Here is a 17172-nt window from a genome sequence, read left to right as displayed (position 1 = left end):
ATGTTCATTAGTGGCAGCCACATAGTTATTTAGAATTTTCTAGTAACAACAGTAAAAAAGTGTAAAGAAACAGGTGAAATTAATCTTAATAGTATACTTAGTTTAACCCAACCTATCCAAGTTATTTTAATGTAATAAATATTTTAAATGTTCAGTAAGATATTTTTCTTTTTTCATATTAAATCATTGAAATCTGATGCATATTTTACATTTATAGTCCATCTCAGTTTAAATAATAGATTTTCAAGTAAAATACAGTCCTACCAAAGTAATAAAGCTGTGTTTAGTTTTATATTATTTCTGGCTTTTAAGTGTAAGTGTTAGTTGCTCAGTCGTGCCCAACTGGATTAAACCCAGGCCTCCTACACTGCAGGCACATACTTTACTGACTGAGCTACAGGGGAACTTCCATGGTGGCTCAGATGCTTTACTGTCTGGGATTGACCTGGGTTCAATCCCTGGGTCAGGAAGATCCCCTGGATAAGGAAATGGCAACCCGCTCCAGTATTCTTGCCTGGAAAATCCCATGGATGGAGGAGCCTGGTAGGCTACAGTCCATGGGGTCACAAAGAGTTGGACACGACTGAGTGACCTCACTTTAAATTTAATTAATATTAACTAAATAAAATAAAAAATTCAACTCACCAGTTACACTATTATGTTAATCATACCATCAAGTGATCAGTAGCCCCCTGTACCCTGGTGGCTACCTCACAGGGTACAGGTTTAGAGAAATAAAGGAAACCATTATCCTCTTAAGCCTGAAGAGGAAGTGGTGGTGGCAGAAACCTGTGGAGAAAGTGCCCTCCACATAACTTTGGTTAAGGTACATAGCCAACCTAGATGGCCAAGTACAGAGGGACCAAAAAGTAAACTATGCTTTTATTCTAGTAAAATATGTAATACTTCTCAAGACTGGTGTATTATTTTATTAAAAAACCTGGCTTCATTTGTTATAGATAATAGTATTATTATCTATAACAGTACTGACCCATTAACAGTACTAATTGTGTGTAAACTATTACCTAAAATATTAATTTCCTATAATCCAATTTGTTTCCTTTTTTGTTTCCATAATTTTGTAAAATTGAATATTGAGATTCATACAGTCCTAATGTCATTTTCTAAGATGATGTTTTTAAGAATAAATGAGTCAGCAATTAAAACGTGTAGTATTTTTGTTATCCCACCTGGCACTGCTGGGTTAGTCTTCCTAAGATACCACTTCCGTCATCCCACTGTTCAAGAACCTTCAGGGCTCTCTATTCTCTACCAACACAACTCCAATCCTTGGCCTGGCCTTCAAAGAACTCCATCACTTGAATTTAACCTACATTTCGAAAGTTTCCTATGAGCATTTCCATGCAGCCAGATCAAGTTACTGCAATCTTCAGAACACAGGCTCAATTTACAACAGTACTTTTTCCCATACTAACTCATTTTCTTCTGGCCTCCAATACACACATATGAAGATGCACATACACACATGTGCACATCAGAATACTACTTTTCTTCTGAATTTTTCCAAATCCCACCCATCAGTGAGGTTCCTCATTGGGGCTCAAACTTTTGAAGCCTTTGTAACCATTCATTCTATATCCTCAACTTCAAACCCTGAGCTCCAGCAAGAGTCCATTCCCTCACTTATTTGCCACTTGGATCTTCTAACTTCAGTTGTTTCCATGGCCAACCTTGCACTGCTCCATTCTGTCTCCATCCTGATGCTGAGGTCTTAAGTGATCCCATGGAACCAGAAACGTGACTAGATTTTGAATCTAGGTTAAATATTGCTAAAGCCTTCCCTCAGAGGCCTGAGTTAAGCAGCAGGTTGTGAAATACCACAACCATTGTCACATGTAAATGTACCAAGAGTGTCTCCGCTTGAACAGATTTATCCTATTATCATCAGTTACATTCATAGTGCTCATCATCTGCCTTAAGCCATGGAATCACCGGATCATCCGATGAGAGATCTGCATTAGGAAATAAGCAGAGATGCTAAAAGGTTTGGGTTAAGTGCTGACCTACAGTTAATGCCAGACTTTCCCTCTACGTAGCTCTGCACTGGCAGACAACTCTCTGATTGGCACATGGAATGTAGCTTTGCTCCCCCAAGCCCAGTGTCTCTGGGGTGGTCTGTAGAATTACTGGAGTAATACCCCTCTCCCCCTGCTGATCCACTCCTCACCTCCAAGCCATTAAGATTTGTCCATGGGCTTGGTTCTGAATTCAGGCTGCTACTGAAATCTGTAACAGCAATCCTTGATCTGTATTCTGTAGCACGTTAATAGGTGTTAGTGGCAATAGGAGTGAATAATAAAATAAATTTTGAATACCCTGACTAGAAGGAAGAAAAGCTTCTTTGCTGCAGAGATTCTCAGAGCCTTTACTAGGCTCATGTGAACCGTGAATCATTAAAAAGAGAATATAGTAGGAAGCATTTATATGTATATTTGAGTAGAAAAAAATCACCTCCCAACCCCCACCCATCTCTGGCCCCAGAAAATGAGAATTTCCCTCATGGGGTTGTTGTGAAGATGGAAATGAGTTACTGCATAGAAAGCACTTAAAACAGTGCCCGCCAGAAGTGCTGTTTGGGCTCGTTGGGCTTATTATTGCCGTTGTTGTCACAGGGCACGGTTTAAATGGGACCTCATTGGTGTTTCTGTGCTCTTGAGAAAGAAAAAGTTGTATGTGGATTGAATGGAGTTCTTTTTAGGAGCTATGAAGATCTCATACAGATACTGCATAGAACAAGTATGCATCTCTCTTTGGGTTCCTTTGAATCACAACATGGTTCAAGTGCAAAGAAGTTTATTCTTTTCCATTCTTCCCAAAGCCTGGGTGACCAGGGTTCAATTAAATCGCACGAAGTAATGGTTCAGAGTATAGCCTTCAGTGTCGCGTTAGTTGCTCAGTCATGTCCAACTCTGTGACCCCCATAGACTGTAGCCTGCCAGGCTCCTCTGTCCATGGGACTTTCCAGGAAAGAATACTGGAGTGAGTTGCCATTTCCTACTCCAGGGGATCTTCCCAACCCAGGAATCGAACCTGGGTCTCCTGCATTGCAGGTAGATTCTTTACCATTTGAGCCACGAGGGAAGCCCAGAGTCTGATTTAAATCTTGACTCTTCCACCAATGACCATATACCCTTGGAAAAATTGATTAAAGGTGCCCAAAAATCTGTAAAATTATTAAAAAAAATTTATCTCTCTGGGTTGTTGTCAGTAATTTAAAAGATGTGCCTATGAAGTACTTAGCCCATGACTCATACATGGTAAAATGTGATACATGGTTTTATTTGTTGTTTCGTCGCTAAGTCTGCCCAATACTTTGCAACTCCATGCACTGTTCACATCAGGCTCCTCTGTCCATGGCATTTCCCTGGCAAGAATAGTGGAGTGATACATGGTGAAATGCTCAGTAAGCAGAGGTTCCTAATCATCTCACTAACAGAATAATTTCTCTAGTTTATTTAAACTGTGAGGTAGTAGTTCAGTTGCCCATGTAATCATTGCCACAGTATCTATGGGGACCAATTTGCTTCACAAGTGAAAGTGAAAGGTGCTCAGACAAGTCCGACTCTTTGTGACCCCATGGACTGTAATCCATGGGATTCTCCAGGCCAGAATTCTGGAGTGGGTAGCCTTTCCTTTCCCCAGGGGATCTTCCCAACCCAGGGATAGAACCAAGGTCTCCTGCATTGTGGGCAGATTCTTTACCAGCTGAACCACAAGGAAAGTCCAAGAATCCTGGAGTGGGTAGCCTATCCCTTCTCCAGCAGAGCTTCCCAACACAGGAATCGAATCAGGGTCTCCCGCATTACAGTTGAATTCTTTACCAACTGAACTATCAGGGAAGTCCTATTTGCTTCACATCTGCTAGGTATTTAGTAAATATATTGGCTTCTTGAATTGCTGACTGATTGGATTGCTGGATTAGACTCCCGAAGCCTATTGGGTAACTCCCTGCCATTAGGAATTGAAGGGGGATGCCATACAGGCCTCAGTGACCACTGTCCTGGGCAACACTGTCCTGGGCAACTAAAACAGGCAAACTGGTTTTTCACAAGATCAAAAATAACCTCTGAAGGAAGTCTGGTACCCCTTTATTTTTAAAAACCTATAAACAATTTCTAATATCATAAAGATTTAGTTCCTAGGCAAAATAAAAATATTTCTAAGTTCATTGCTTTGATTAGGAAGGTTGTGAATAATATCAAAGCTATTTACAATCCAGTGGTCAGAAGCTGTGGGAAACATACTTTTAATTTTAGATATTTCATGCAACACTGCTAATGTTATCTATCCTGTTGGGCAGGGAGAAAACTGGCAAGCATTGTGAGATAGGGATTTTATGTGAGTTAATGGAAATGTTGCGGCTGACCAACAAAGGAACTTCCCCAGCCAAAATCAAAACAAAGGCATTAACTTGGAAGGGGGAAAAAAAGCCTGCAGAATAATAATATCATGCATTGAAACCTTATCTAGTGGTTGAAGTAATTTGGTTTGAAGAACTTAAAGAGCATTTTGTGGTTTGTGAAAACAGCCAGCAGACACTGTATTTAGCAGCCTCTCCACTATTAATTTCACATACCATCCTCTCCTCTCACCAAGTGGGGCCATTTAACTATCTTTATCTCTGGATTTTTACCAGCCTAAGACCTCTTGAGGACAGAAGCCAAGCTTTCAGAATCTGCAATGCAATGCCCATACGCGGCAGACTATTTCTGAAGACTAGTATGGCCACAACAGATCTGAAGATTTGCTTATATTCACTTAGGATAAATTTTCAGATTTTAGTCCATGATTTAGGAGCATCCATCCCTCTTCCAAAACAATCACACACACACACCCTCTCACAGATGATTCCTCATAACCAGTTCTCAATTAGAGTTGATAATAATTCTAAAATAATTCAAAAAGCAAGTTATACTAAGTGAACCAGACACTGCAAAAGAAAAATAATTTGAGGGTTAGAGACCAATTCTTTTTATCTTATAATTCAGCACCATGGCTTTTTGTGTGTAAATAACAGGAAAGTCACCAGGGAAGAAGAAGAAACCTCGCTAAGGAGCTTACCACACTCACCCTTTCATGGATGCCACTTGCCCCATCTGGGACCAGCCACTCTCCTCTGAAGTCCCAGTGCTCCTCTGAGCACTGCCTTGCACACCCAATACCAGAGAAAGTACAACAGTGGCCCTTGTTTGACCAACACATGGACACAGGCTGTTAACTGCTCAAACAGCTTCAGGAAGATGACAGGACTTATTTCCTCATTCGTATTTCATTCATTCATTTTTCATTGAAGAAATCTTTAAAAAATAAGTTCACCAATATGAATTTTCAAGATGCTACATAATGTAGGAGGGAAAGCGAATCATAAGGTCACTAAGGAACAGGACTTTATGTACTTTTAGGTATCTATTCACCAAGAGAAATCCAAAAGAAATTTTACTTCCATATTTTTACTTAGCCATCTGTCCCAAACTCAATTCTGTGATATTGAGAAATCCTTAAAGTGGAGAAAAGTGCTGGAGAATAAAAACCAAAAAAGCCTACTTTGGAAAACTTTCAACTGTAATGAAAATCAAAGAGAATGCATACAGACAAACTATATTTGTCATTTTAGACCTTCAGAGTCACAGAGTCTCTTAATTGATAAGTGCTCAGGTACAAAACTGGCCCCAACTGCAGTTATTTCTAGATCAGATTTTTTTTAAAAAGTGTGAATCAATTTATGGACAACATAGAACATGTGACTATTAAGGAAAAAAGTATGACCTCAGAGATTTCTTATTTCAAGTGTTCTGATCAGGATCCCATTCTGTTTCTAGGAAAGGTAACTGAACCCCTCCCATTTTAAAACTATAAGATTGTAAATTTAATATGACCTCAAGAAAGGGAGCTCTTCAATGAAGTTCTTCTGAGCCCAAAGTTCTATGGTAAACTATGAAGTCACATAGATGTTGAAGCTGACAGATCTTGGAGGCCACAACCACCCTCACCCTCCAAGACATCAAAAGAAGGACAGGATCTGGTGATTAACCTCACACACAAATGGCTGGGCCATGGGATGGAGATATGTTTTCATAGTTCCTTTAGTGGCCTGTTTCACTAGTCTAAAAACCAGTGAGGTGACAAAAACAGCTGCACAAGATTACCCCTCTGCTTTCTAAGGCAGTTGTGACAGGAATACAACTAGTAGACTTCCTTGCTTCTCTGAAAAGTGCCTGACACCTAGTTTAGTCTTTTTCTGTAGGCCAAGGTTAACTCTGAGTTAACTCTGGCTAATAATAAATTACATGTGATTTTGAAAAGAAATCATTGAGTTGAGAGGAAGCATAGGAACTCTGGCTAATAATAAATTACATGTGATTTCGAAAAGAAATCATTGAGTTGAGAGGAAGCATAGGAAGCATAATTTCACCATATTAATGTATGTGACAGTGAAAGTCACTCAGTCGTGTGTGACTCTTTGTGACGCCATGGACTGCAGCCCACCAGGCTTCTCTGTCCATGGAATTCTCCAGGCAAGAATACTGGAGTGGGTAGCCATTCCCTTCTCCAGGGGATCTTCCTGACGCAAGGATTGAACCTGGGTCTCCCACACTGCAGGCAGATTCTTTACCCTCTGAGTTACCAGGGAAGTCCTATAATAATATATATAATAGTATACATTAAATATTCCCTACAAATTGGCACACAGTTATCTCTAGAACATTCCTAGAGGGTTCTATAACACAAAATAGCCCACTTACTTTCATAAAATCTCTGGCTTTTAGAAAAATTTTCCTTAATCAAAATTCAAGTGTAATCTCTATAATGCTTATAATGCCTATTAGTCCCAGTTCTTTCTTCCAGTTACAGAGAGAAACTGTTTCCACTATACTAGCTATATAGTGCAGCAATTCCTTCTGTATTTAGCATAGGTCCTAACATGCAGTGGGCTTTTGATGTCTGTTATATAAATAATTGAGTGAATGGATAATTACTCCATACGAGCACTTAGAATACTGCTAAATATTCTTTCCAGGTTAAAAGTTTCAATTATTTTATTTGTTCATCCTATGAAATGATTTTCATATTTTTTTCTCAGCCAAGTGCCACATGTTTTGGTCAGAATATTTAGATTATACTTATGCTAATAATGTAAATATGCAAATAGATTCAATTCCTCCTGAAATACAGGAAATTACTAAGAGTATCAACAAGTTTATCTGGGGCCAATCAACTACCCAGGCACTCAAGAGATATACTTTTAATTCTCTTAGGCTTAATTCTTCCTTTATCATGCCAATGAAAAATACTCCATGTAATTTCATCTAAAAAAAGATATTGGAAGACTGGAACATATTAATAGTAAGTCCACAAACCAAAACATCTATGATGAAGATGGTAACTTAAATACTGATGTTTCTTTTCAATTTCCAAGACTCAGGTGTATTGAAACAAATATTCAGGTCTGCAATTATGCATGTATGTGTAATCAGCTACTCAGACACTTTTTAATAGGCATTATATTTGCTCTTCTCATTTTTAAATATTTTCTTTTTTCTCTCTTTTATAGTCTACCAAATTCCATCTGAAAATGGAGCCCATTAGAGTGTAACCTTACCCAACTGTTGTTTTCTTCAGGAGGAAACAATGGCGAGCATGTGCAGATACGTCGTATCAGGCTCCTGTTTCCAGAATTACAGTCTCAAAGCTGTCAGGACTGTTTAAGAGCAGGGATGATCGGGAGATTGTTCGGCATATGAAACACCATTTTCTGAACATTTAAGCAGGTGAGGAAGGAGAATGTGAAACAACTGGCAAAGAGAACTTGAAATATCAAGCAAAGGACTTTTTCTTTCCTTCTCAGCTTTCAAGACATCCTGTTTCTCCACAAAACAAATGAATCACATTTTCTATTCTATTTTCAATGCACTGAGTTTTTCTGTCCATTCTGTTTCAATCTCACAGTGTTGTAGGCCTCCATCTGGCCACAAACAAGTTATTTTGCTTAAATTTCTTCTGGAAGAAGAGTAAAATAAGTGTATGCAGATTTTTCTGTCAAATTACTGTAACCTCTTTGCTTTTGCAGGAGCATAAAGGTATATTTGGGCTCCCCAGGTGGCACTAGTAGTAAAGAACCCATCTGCCAGTTCAGAAGATATAAGAGATGTGGGTTTGATCCTGGGTCGGAAAGATCTCCTGGAGGAGGGCATGGCAACCCACTCCAGTGTTCTTGCCTAAAGAATCCCATGAACAGAGGAGCCTGGTGGGCTACAGTCTATAGGGTTGCAAAGAGTCAGACACAACTGAAGCAACTTAGCACGCATGCAAAGGTATATTTACATCTGGTCCTTTACTCCAGTAAGGGCAACCTGTCAGTCTTTCTTACAAAAGCACGCCCTGAAATGAATGCCACCAAGGATTTACAGTTAATCTCATTTAACACAGTAGCTCTAGTCAAAAGAGAATACTGATGTAATTTTTTTTTAAAAAATCTTCAATGTATTCTCATATAAAGGGAATAGTTCTACAAAATGATAATATTTTCATAAATGTATGTCCAATAAATTTGTTGTCAAATCTCCTTAAAATGAGCCATATACAAATAGCTATAGCTAATCAGAAAAATAGTCCTATTTTGAGAGAGCAATCTATTTGTGCTAATTACAGAAAGCGTGAATAATACTTTAAATTGATGACCATACTAGAAAGCCTACATTTGAGACACTAAATCACAAGTAATCACATAAATTGATTATAAGTATGTGATTCTGCAGCTGATAAAAATAGCTCCCTGAATAATATGTGAGAAGCAGAGCAACAAGTGAAACATTAAAACTGAATGTCTCTGACTTAACCAAGATGTAGTGTAGTAACTCCTTAGAGTCATCATGGCAGATAGAAGCGGAAAAGGCGGAAGTAGTGACAGCTTTCCTTTGCTTGGGCTCTAAGATCAGAGTGGATGGTGACTGCAGCCATGTTCAGAAGACCATTGCTTCTTGGCAGGAAAGCATTGACAAACCCAGACAGTGTATTAAAAGCAGACACATTATTCTGCCAACAAAGATCTGTGTAGTCATGGCTACGGTCTTCCCGGAGGTCACTACAGTTATGGAGAGCTGGACCATAAAGAAGGCAGGGCACCAAGGAGTCAGTGCCTTCGAACTGTGGTGCTGGAGAAGACCCTTGAAAAGTCCCCTGGGCAGCAAGGAGATCAAACCCGTAAATCTTAAGGGAAATCAATCCTAAATACTTGTTGGAAGGACTGGTGCTGAAGCTGGAGCTCCAGTATTTTGGTCATCTGGTGCAAACAACTAGCTCATTGGAAAAGTCCCTGATGCTGGGAAAGATTGAGGGCAGGAGGAGAAAAGGGCATAAGAGGATTGAGATGGCTGGATGGCATCCCGATGCAATGGACATGAACTTAGGCAAACTCTGGGAGATGGTGAGGGACAGGGAGGCCTGGCGTCCTGTAGTCCATGGGGTCGCAGAGACAGGACTGGATGACTGAACAACAGAGTCATCTACTTTAAGTTTCTTTAGGGGAAAAAACATGTAGGAGCTGGCTTCAGGGAGAGTATACGGACTTTGGAGATAGAAAGACCTGGGTTAATATCCTGACCTCTTACTTTTGTGTCCTTAGGCAAAATTACTTTATTTTCCTGGTGATAATCCTAAACCTACCTTCCAGAGTTACTACACTAATCACAAAAAAAGTATGTAAATCACCTAGCACAAGGCCTGGGTCACTGCATATTTTAGGATTTTAAGAATACATTAGAAGTGACCATACTTTATAATGAAAATCTTTGTGTGTGTGTGTGTACATACATATATATGTATATATCTTTTTTGAAGGGAAGGGGGCTTCTTTTTCTAGTTCGGCCTTTATTTCTTTAGTTAGAAAGGATATGGCTACATAAAAAACAAATAACTTGTTAAAAAATCTAAGTCAAATTTTTGTATTTTTTCTTCTTTTTACTTTAATATTTTATAGACATACGCATGTCAACTTTAAGTATAAACTGGAGTATTTTAAAATGGTAAGAGATCAACTCAGATATTTCTAGGAGAAAGAACTGTGCCTGTGAAAGGAAGAGGAATGTTTTGAAACCTTATCACTATGAAAAAGAATAAATGTGATAATGAAATATGTACTATGAAAAGAAATACATAAAGAGGTGATAAGAGTAGATATATCTGCATAAAAGGAAAGTGTGTAAAGGGTGATAAAATGAAAATATAAACATCAACAGACCAAAATATTTTAAAAACAATGCATAGTTGTAAAAATCATCAAAGATAAAAATCCACTAAAACTTACTTACTAGACTTAAAATTTGCTAGATATCTAGTAAAGTCTTACTTTAAGAAGAATGATCCTTGATTAATGGCAAATTTGCTTTTACTATGGATTTTTATTTTTCAGTGTTAACAGTGTGAAAACGCAGTTCAATAGTTTTGAAGTGATGTTAATAGCTAGAGATTAGATTCCAGTGTTTCTGTTTAATTCATCAAAGATATAGCACTCATTTCAATTAGAATAAACAATGTTGTTTATAAGATTTAGACAAAATGACTATGGATTTTTTAATCTAAGCAAAACTTGCACCATTGATTTTGCAACACTGAACACTAAACTACTTTTAGCACCAGAGGCTTTTTACTCAAGAGTGGAAGCTTCTATTCAAGAAGCGAAACGGCATTATACTGCATACCTCAATTTGTTATTTGGTAACTATTCAGTGTCTTTCTCTATGCTAATAGAGAAGGCTTGTACCAGATTTCCTAAATTATGACCCCTCTGAGATATAATGCACCCACATATATCAAAGGACAAAGAGAACAGATGGTCCATTATATGCCAGACATGATGCCATACTCTTCAAATGTAATGTCTCATAGAATCCTCTTGCAATTAATATCATCTCCACTTTACAGATGAGGAAACTGGCATTTGAATTCAGTCTCTTATCCATGGACAATACAGCTAGGAAGTTTAGATCTCACCACCTTGAAAATCTGTGAGAGTTGGGGTAAGTAGTTATTTTCTGTTTCACAACTACCTGAAATATACCAACTGCAGCTGGTTCTAAGATCATAGATTTGAAGTATCCTGAGAGGGAAAACCCAGGTATGACTGGTTAAAAGAGTAACCTCTTTTAACTTCTCTCCATATTATATGGACAGAACTCTTCTCTCTGCTAAAAAAAGAAAAACCTACACTCTGTTTCATGCAAGATGGGCACAATAAAGGACAGAAATGGTAAGGATCTAACAGAAACAGAAGAGATTAAGAAGACGTGGCAAGTATACATGGAAAAACATACAAAAAAGGTCTTAATGACACCGATAACTACAATGGTGTGGTTACAAACCTAGACACCCTGGAGTGTGAAGTCAAGTAAGCCTTAGGAAGCATTACTATGAACAAAGCTAGTGGAGGTGGTGGAATTCCAGCTGAACTATTCAAAGTCCTAAAAGATGATGCTGTTAATGTGCTGCACTCAATATGCCAGCAAATTTGGAAAACTCAGCTGTGGATACACGACTGGAAAAGGTCAGTTTTCATTCCAATCCCAAAGAAGGGCAATGCCAAAGAATGATCAAACTACTGCACAAGTGTACTCATTTTACATGCTGGTAAGGTTAATACTCAAAATCTTTCAAGCTAGGCTTCAAAAGTACGTGAACCAAGAGCTTCCAGATGTACAAACTGGATTTAGAAAAGGCAGAGGAACCAGAGATCAAATTGCCAATATCCACTGGATCATAGGAAAAGCAAGAGATTCCAAAAAACAATCTGCCTCATTGACTACACTAAAGCCTTTGACTGTGTGGATCACAACAAGCTGTGGAAAAATCTTAAAGAAAAGGAATATCAGACCACCTTACTTGCCTCCTGAGAAACCTGTATGCAGGTTAAGAAGCAACAGTTAGAACTGGACATGGAACAACAGACTGGTTCAAATCGGGAAAGGAGTATATCAAGGATGTATATTGTCACCCTGCTTATTTAACTTATCTACAGAGTACATCATGCAAAATATTGGGCTGGATTAGTCACCAGTTGGAATCAAGATTGCCCAGAGAAATATCAACTACCTCAGATATGCAGATGATATCATCCTAAAGGCAGAAAGCAAAGAAGAACTAAAGAGCCTCTTGATGTAGGTGAAAAGGAGAGCGAAAAAGCTGGCTTAAAACTCAACATTAAAAAAACGAAGATTATGGAATCCAGTTCCATCACTTTATGGCAAATAAATGGGAAAAAATGAAAATGGTTTATTTTCTTGGGCTCCAAAATCAGTGTCCAGTGACTGCAGCAATGAAAGTAAAAGTCACTTGCTCCTTGGAAGAAAAGCTGTGACAAAACTAGACAGCATATTAAAACATCACTTTGCAGCAAAGAACCATCTGGTCAAAGCTATGGTTTTTCCAGTAGTCAGGTATGGATATGAGAGTTATACCATAAAGAAAACTAAGCACCGAAGTACTGATGCTTTTGAGCTGTGGTGCTGAAGAAGACTCTTCAGAGTCCCTTGGACTGCAAGAAGATCAAACCAGTCAATCCCAAAGGAAATCAGTCCTGAATATTCACTGGAAGAACTGATACTGAAACTGAAGCCCCAGTACTTTGGCCACCTGATGAGCACTAGAAAAGACCCTGCTGCTAGCAAAGATTGAGGGCAGGAGGAGAAGCTGATGACAGAGGATGAGATGGTTGGATGGCCTCACTTACTCAATGGATATGAGTTTGAGCAAGCTCTGGGAGATTGTGAAGGACAGGGAAGTCTGGTGGGCTGCAGTCCATGGGGTCCCGAAGAGCTGGACATGACTTAGTAGCTGAACAACAGCAACCCTCTGTTTAGAAATATATAGCCCCAGTGAGGCCAAGCTCTACCACTTTTTAGCATCATCAATCTGTACAACATACAAAGCTACTGAATGCCAAGGATTGCCAATAATATCAGAAGAGGCAAGAATGAATCCTTGCCTAGAGCCTTCAGAGGGATAATGGCGCTGCCAACACCTTGATTTCAGGCTTCTCCCATCCTGACCTGAGAGTGAATAAACTTCAGTTGTTTCAAACCAATTGGTTTGGCTTAAATATTTAAATTTCTATTGTTTTAAGCCACTCACTTCGTTAGAGCAGCCCTGGGAAATTAATAGAGATCTTGGTAATCCTAAATCTTTCCATTTCTAAGAATTTTCTAATAAACAACTTAACCCTTATATGATGAAATTCATGCCTTCAAGACTGGATTAAGGAAATAGCTTTTTGCGGCAACAGGACTGGGGTTTAAAAATAACTGGCACTGATTACTGTAAGGATTAAATAATAAATTAAAGCTCTTAGCCCCAAACCTGGGGGCTATCTCTTGCTCAGTAAGAAATAGTACATTCTTTTTCTTCCTTTGTATCTCAGATTATCTGCAAGTTTTAAGGTCATGCAGGGCAGAGAATTATGGCTTGCCACCTCTCACACCATTTGGTGCATTGTCTTGCTCATAAAGTATGATATGTTGTGTCTACAAAAGAATGAACTGTTATTTTTTTTAACCTAAAGGAATGAGAAGTTATTTGTTTTCCATAAGGAAAGGCACATAGCAATGTATTAAAGAAAACTTCTGTAACAATTAGGAAAAAATAAACATTTTAATTCACAACAGAGAAGAATCACTGTCCTTTGGAATGTGAAAGCCTTATCATTACATCACTACCTTCAGTGGGCTGCAGACCTCAGCCCTGAAAAGCACTATGGTCGTTGCTGACAAGAAATACACTCACCCAATCAAAAATAAGCAGGAAGTGAAATGTTACCTACCATGAAACTCTTACTCTGTACGTAATTTTTTGTACTTGGTACATGATGACTTTTCCATCTTCCTTCAAAAAATCTTTGATTTTAAAACCATGTGTCGGAGGGGAAAAAAAAAAAAATCTGTCCTGAATTATATCATTCTGAACTAGCTACAAGATGCTGTTTCTTCACAATGCCTGATTTCACAGTTCACAGATATACAAACAAATTGTTCAAATCTTTTAAGTCTACATTTTTGTATTCTGGAACTCAGGGTATCACTGTGTGGCTCTGTAGTTAGCAGACCTACTGGTCTTCTCCCTGCCTTTTACTTGCTTTTTCCATAAGCAGAAGCTGGATCTCATTTCCAAATGAAAGACCTCTTCACCAAAAATTTATTTTTATGAAGGAATGGCTTTCCAGTGTTTGCCATTTGGGTTATTTTATTTGGCTTTTTTATTCTCTTCAAAATGTGAATGGAAAATGTTTATCTGCTGGTGGGCTTCACATGCATCTGCTTTGCTGGCTCAATGATTTCCACTGCCAAAAAGAAAAAGAAGGGAAAAAAGAAAGAAAAGGCATAGAAAAACCACTAGTCATTGAGCAAATGTTGAGTCAAAAGCAAATTTGGCATGCCTTAAAAATGGTATAAAAATTAAAAATCAGTTTCTTTTTTTTTTTCATTCTAATATCCTAATTTCTGGACCTGGGGTTCAGAGTTTACTCTCTCTTGAAATACTTACCATAACACAGTGATTAAAATCCCAGGTTCTAGAATAACATAGATAACGTGTTTGAATTCAACTGTGCCACTTACAAACTATGTAATCTTGAACAAATCATTTGACTTTCCTCAGCTTTCACTTCCTTTTCTATAAAATGGGGATAATGCCCATCCCTTGGTACCACTGTGAGGATTAAATTAGATAACATAAGTAAAATGCTTAGTATAGTATCATATAGGGCTTCCCAGATGGTGCAGTGGTAAAGAACCCGTCTACCAATGGCGGAAACGTGGGTTTGATCCCTGTGTTGGGAAGATCCCCTTGAGGAAGAAATGGCAAACCACTCCAGTATTCTTGCCTGGGAAATCCAATGGGCAGAGGAGCCTGGTGGGCTACAGTCCACGGGGTCACATAGTATCAGATGTTATCACATTCCATAAATGGTTAATAGTACATAATTCACAGCACCTCCTACAGGATTATGGATAGGTTGAAAGCGAGCTCTTCCATAGCTCAAGTTCACAAAACCTTGTTACTTAACAGGTAGGGGAAGGTTGGTTCCTTCTGGGGGTGCGGAGGGGGGTTGTTGGCAGTCTTTAGCCATCCTTGACTTGCAGATCTCTGCCTTCCTCTTCACATGGCATTCTCCGTGTGTGCCTGCTACCCTGATGGAATCTTCAGAGGGAACTAGCTACTGGATGGCTCAGGTCTCCTCTCCTACAGCCAGAGTCAGAAGAAGGATCAGCACAGGATGTCTATGGATCTCCACCAGAGTCTCCTCAGGCTTCATTCAGCCCAGGCAAGTTTACCGTCACTCCAGTCTTAACAAATGTGTTCATGTTCCCAGAATTCCCTTAGCTGACTGGAGAGGCCTCGGGATCCCAGCCCAGCGACCTTCACTCATTGAGCCAAAGGCTATATAGGCAGCTCAAGGCTCGCTGGCATCGCCCTGAAGCTGGCCTTGGCAGAGTGCTGACTTACAGGCATTCAGATAATTCCATGATAGTAGCTTGGCCCTTTTGGCTTCTTGGCCAAGCATATGCACCAAATGCCTCAACTAACAACTTCCTTTCCTGCTGGCAGGGTTACCATGGCAACAACAAATCATCAGGGTACAACTAAATCATTAGGGTACAACTAATCTGTCCCAGTCAGGGTTCATCATCATCACGTGACCTGTGTGCACGTGCGTGCTCAGCTGTGTCCCACTCTTTGTGACCCCAGGGACTGTGGCCCGCCAAGCTCCTCTGTCCACCGGAATCTCCAGGCAAGAATACTAGAGTAGGCCCCCATTTCCTCTTCCTGGGGATCTTCCTGACCCAGAGATCAAACCCAGGTCTCTTGCATCTCCTGCATTGGCTGGTGGATTCTCTACCATAAGCCCATCACCTGGGACCTTCTTAAAATGCAAAATATTAGGCTCCACCCCAGATCCCCTAAAGCAGAATCTGCATTCTAATCAAATTCCCAGGTAATCTGTATGCACATTATGATTTGCTAAGCCAGCTCTAAGAAGTTAAGTCTTGCATTCCAAACTGAACTACAGGATGTGGGCGGTTGGGGGGGAATGCATAGGGATGGAATTCATATACTCTGTTTGTTTTACTTATTTATTTTCTTATGAGTGATGGTCAAAATTAGAAGTGATAATGCAAAAAATAGTTATTATTGATAGGCCTATGCTGGGGTCCATAATGATGACTTCCTAAGAGATTTGTGAGAGTGGTCTAGACCAAAGCCCCAGTTAAAAATTTACTAACATCTATTCTACCATGAACCACAAGTTATCTGCAGTTGCCAAAAAATTCTTTTACAGTTTTAAAATGTATCTCACTATATAAAAATGATATAATTCAATAAACTTATAGAAGATGTGGTATACACAATGTGTGACTAAAGATCACACATACAGTAGGCAGAATAATGTCCCCCCCAATGATGTCCATATTCTAGTCCCTAAAACTTGTGAATGTGTGACTTCACATGACAAAAGAGACTTTCCAGATATTAAATACCTTGGGATGAGATTAGTCTGAAATATTAGGGTACACAGATTTTAAAACTGGAAAAGATTCCAGAGTGATGCAGTGTGAAAGGATTCAAACTTCTGTTTCTCGCTTTGAACATGGAAGAAAGGGGTCCAGTGAGCCAAGGAATGTGAGAAACCTCTAGAAAGTGGAAAAGTCCAGGTAAGGGATTCTCCCCTAGGGCTGTAGAAAGGAACTCAGACTTGCTGACACCTTGACTTTAGTCCCAGTGAGACCAGTGTTGAATTTCTGACATATAAATCTATAAAGTAATTAATTTGATTGATTTAACTGGTTGATTTAACCCACTAGTGAAGCGAAAGTCGCTCAGTCGTGTCCAACCCTTTGTGACCCCATAGACCGTCCATGGAATTCTCCAGGTCAAAATACTGGAGTGGGTTGCTATTTCCTTCTCCAGTCAACCCAAACCAGTAGTTAGGCATTGATGTCTCTTCACTTTTGGCATGAGTGAAGTCTATCTGCCAGTCCTCTCCGGGATATCTTCCTGTACGCTGTAAATCTGGAAGAGCTGACTGGTTGTTACGGGGATTATTCTTCTGACAGACTTCACATCCTTTAACAACCTGGCTTATAGTTTTCATTAGTCCTTTTTATC

General features: G+C 39.2%; 1 protein-coding gene and 1 long non-coding RNA gene across 3 annotated transcripts in view; one reads left to right on the top strand and one right to left on the bottom strand.

Moving 5' to 3' along the window:
• DKK2 (dickkopf WNT signaling pathway inhibitor 2) overlaps window positions 1–17172 on the bottom strand; it is a 120255-nt gene that overhangs the window by 72007 nt on the left and 31076 nt on the right. The gene's annotated exons all lie outside the window — the stretch shown is intronic.
• Window positions 7660–15631, top strand: LOC122673423. The gene is made up of 3 exons (XR_006334677.1): window positions 7660–7790; window positions 10942–11036; window positions 15211–15631. It is a non-coding gene; the product is annotated as an uncharacterized LOC122673423 (long non-coding RNA).

This window comes from Cervus elaphus, chromosome 17, assembly GCF_910594005.1.
Source record: "Cervus elaphus chromosome 17, mCerEla1.1, whole genome shotgun sequence".
In the NCBI taxonomy this organism is placed as follows: domain Eukaryota; kingdom Metazoa; phylum Chordata; class Mammalia; order Artiodactyla; family Cervidae; genus Cervus; species Cervus elaphus.
This window is presented reverse-complemented; position numbering and strand designations above follow the sequence as displayed.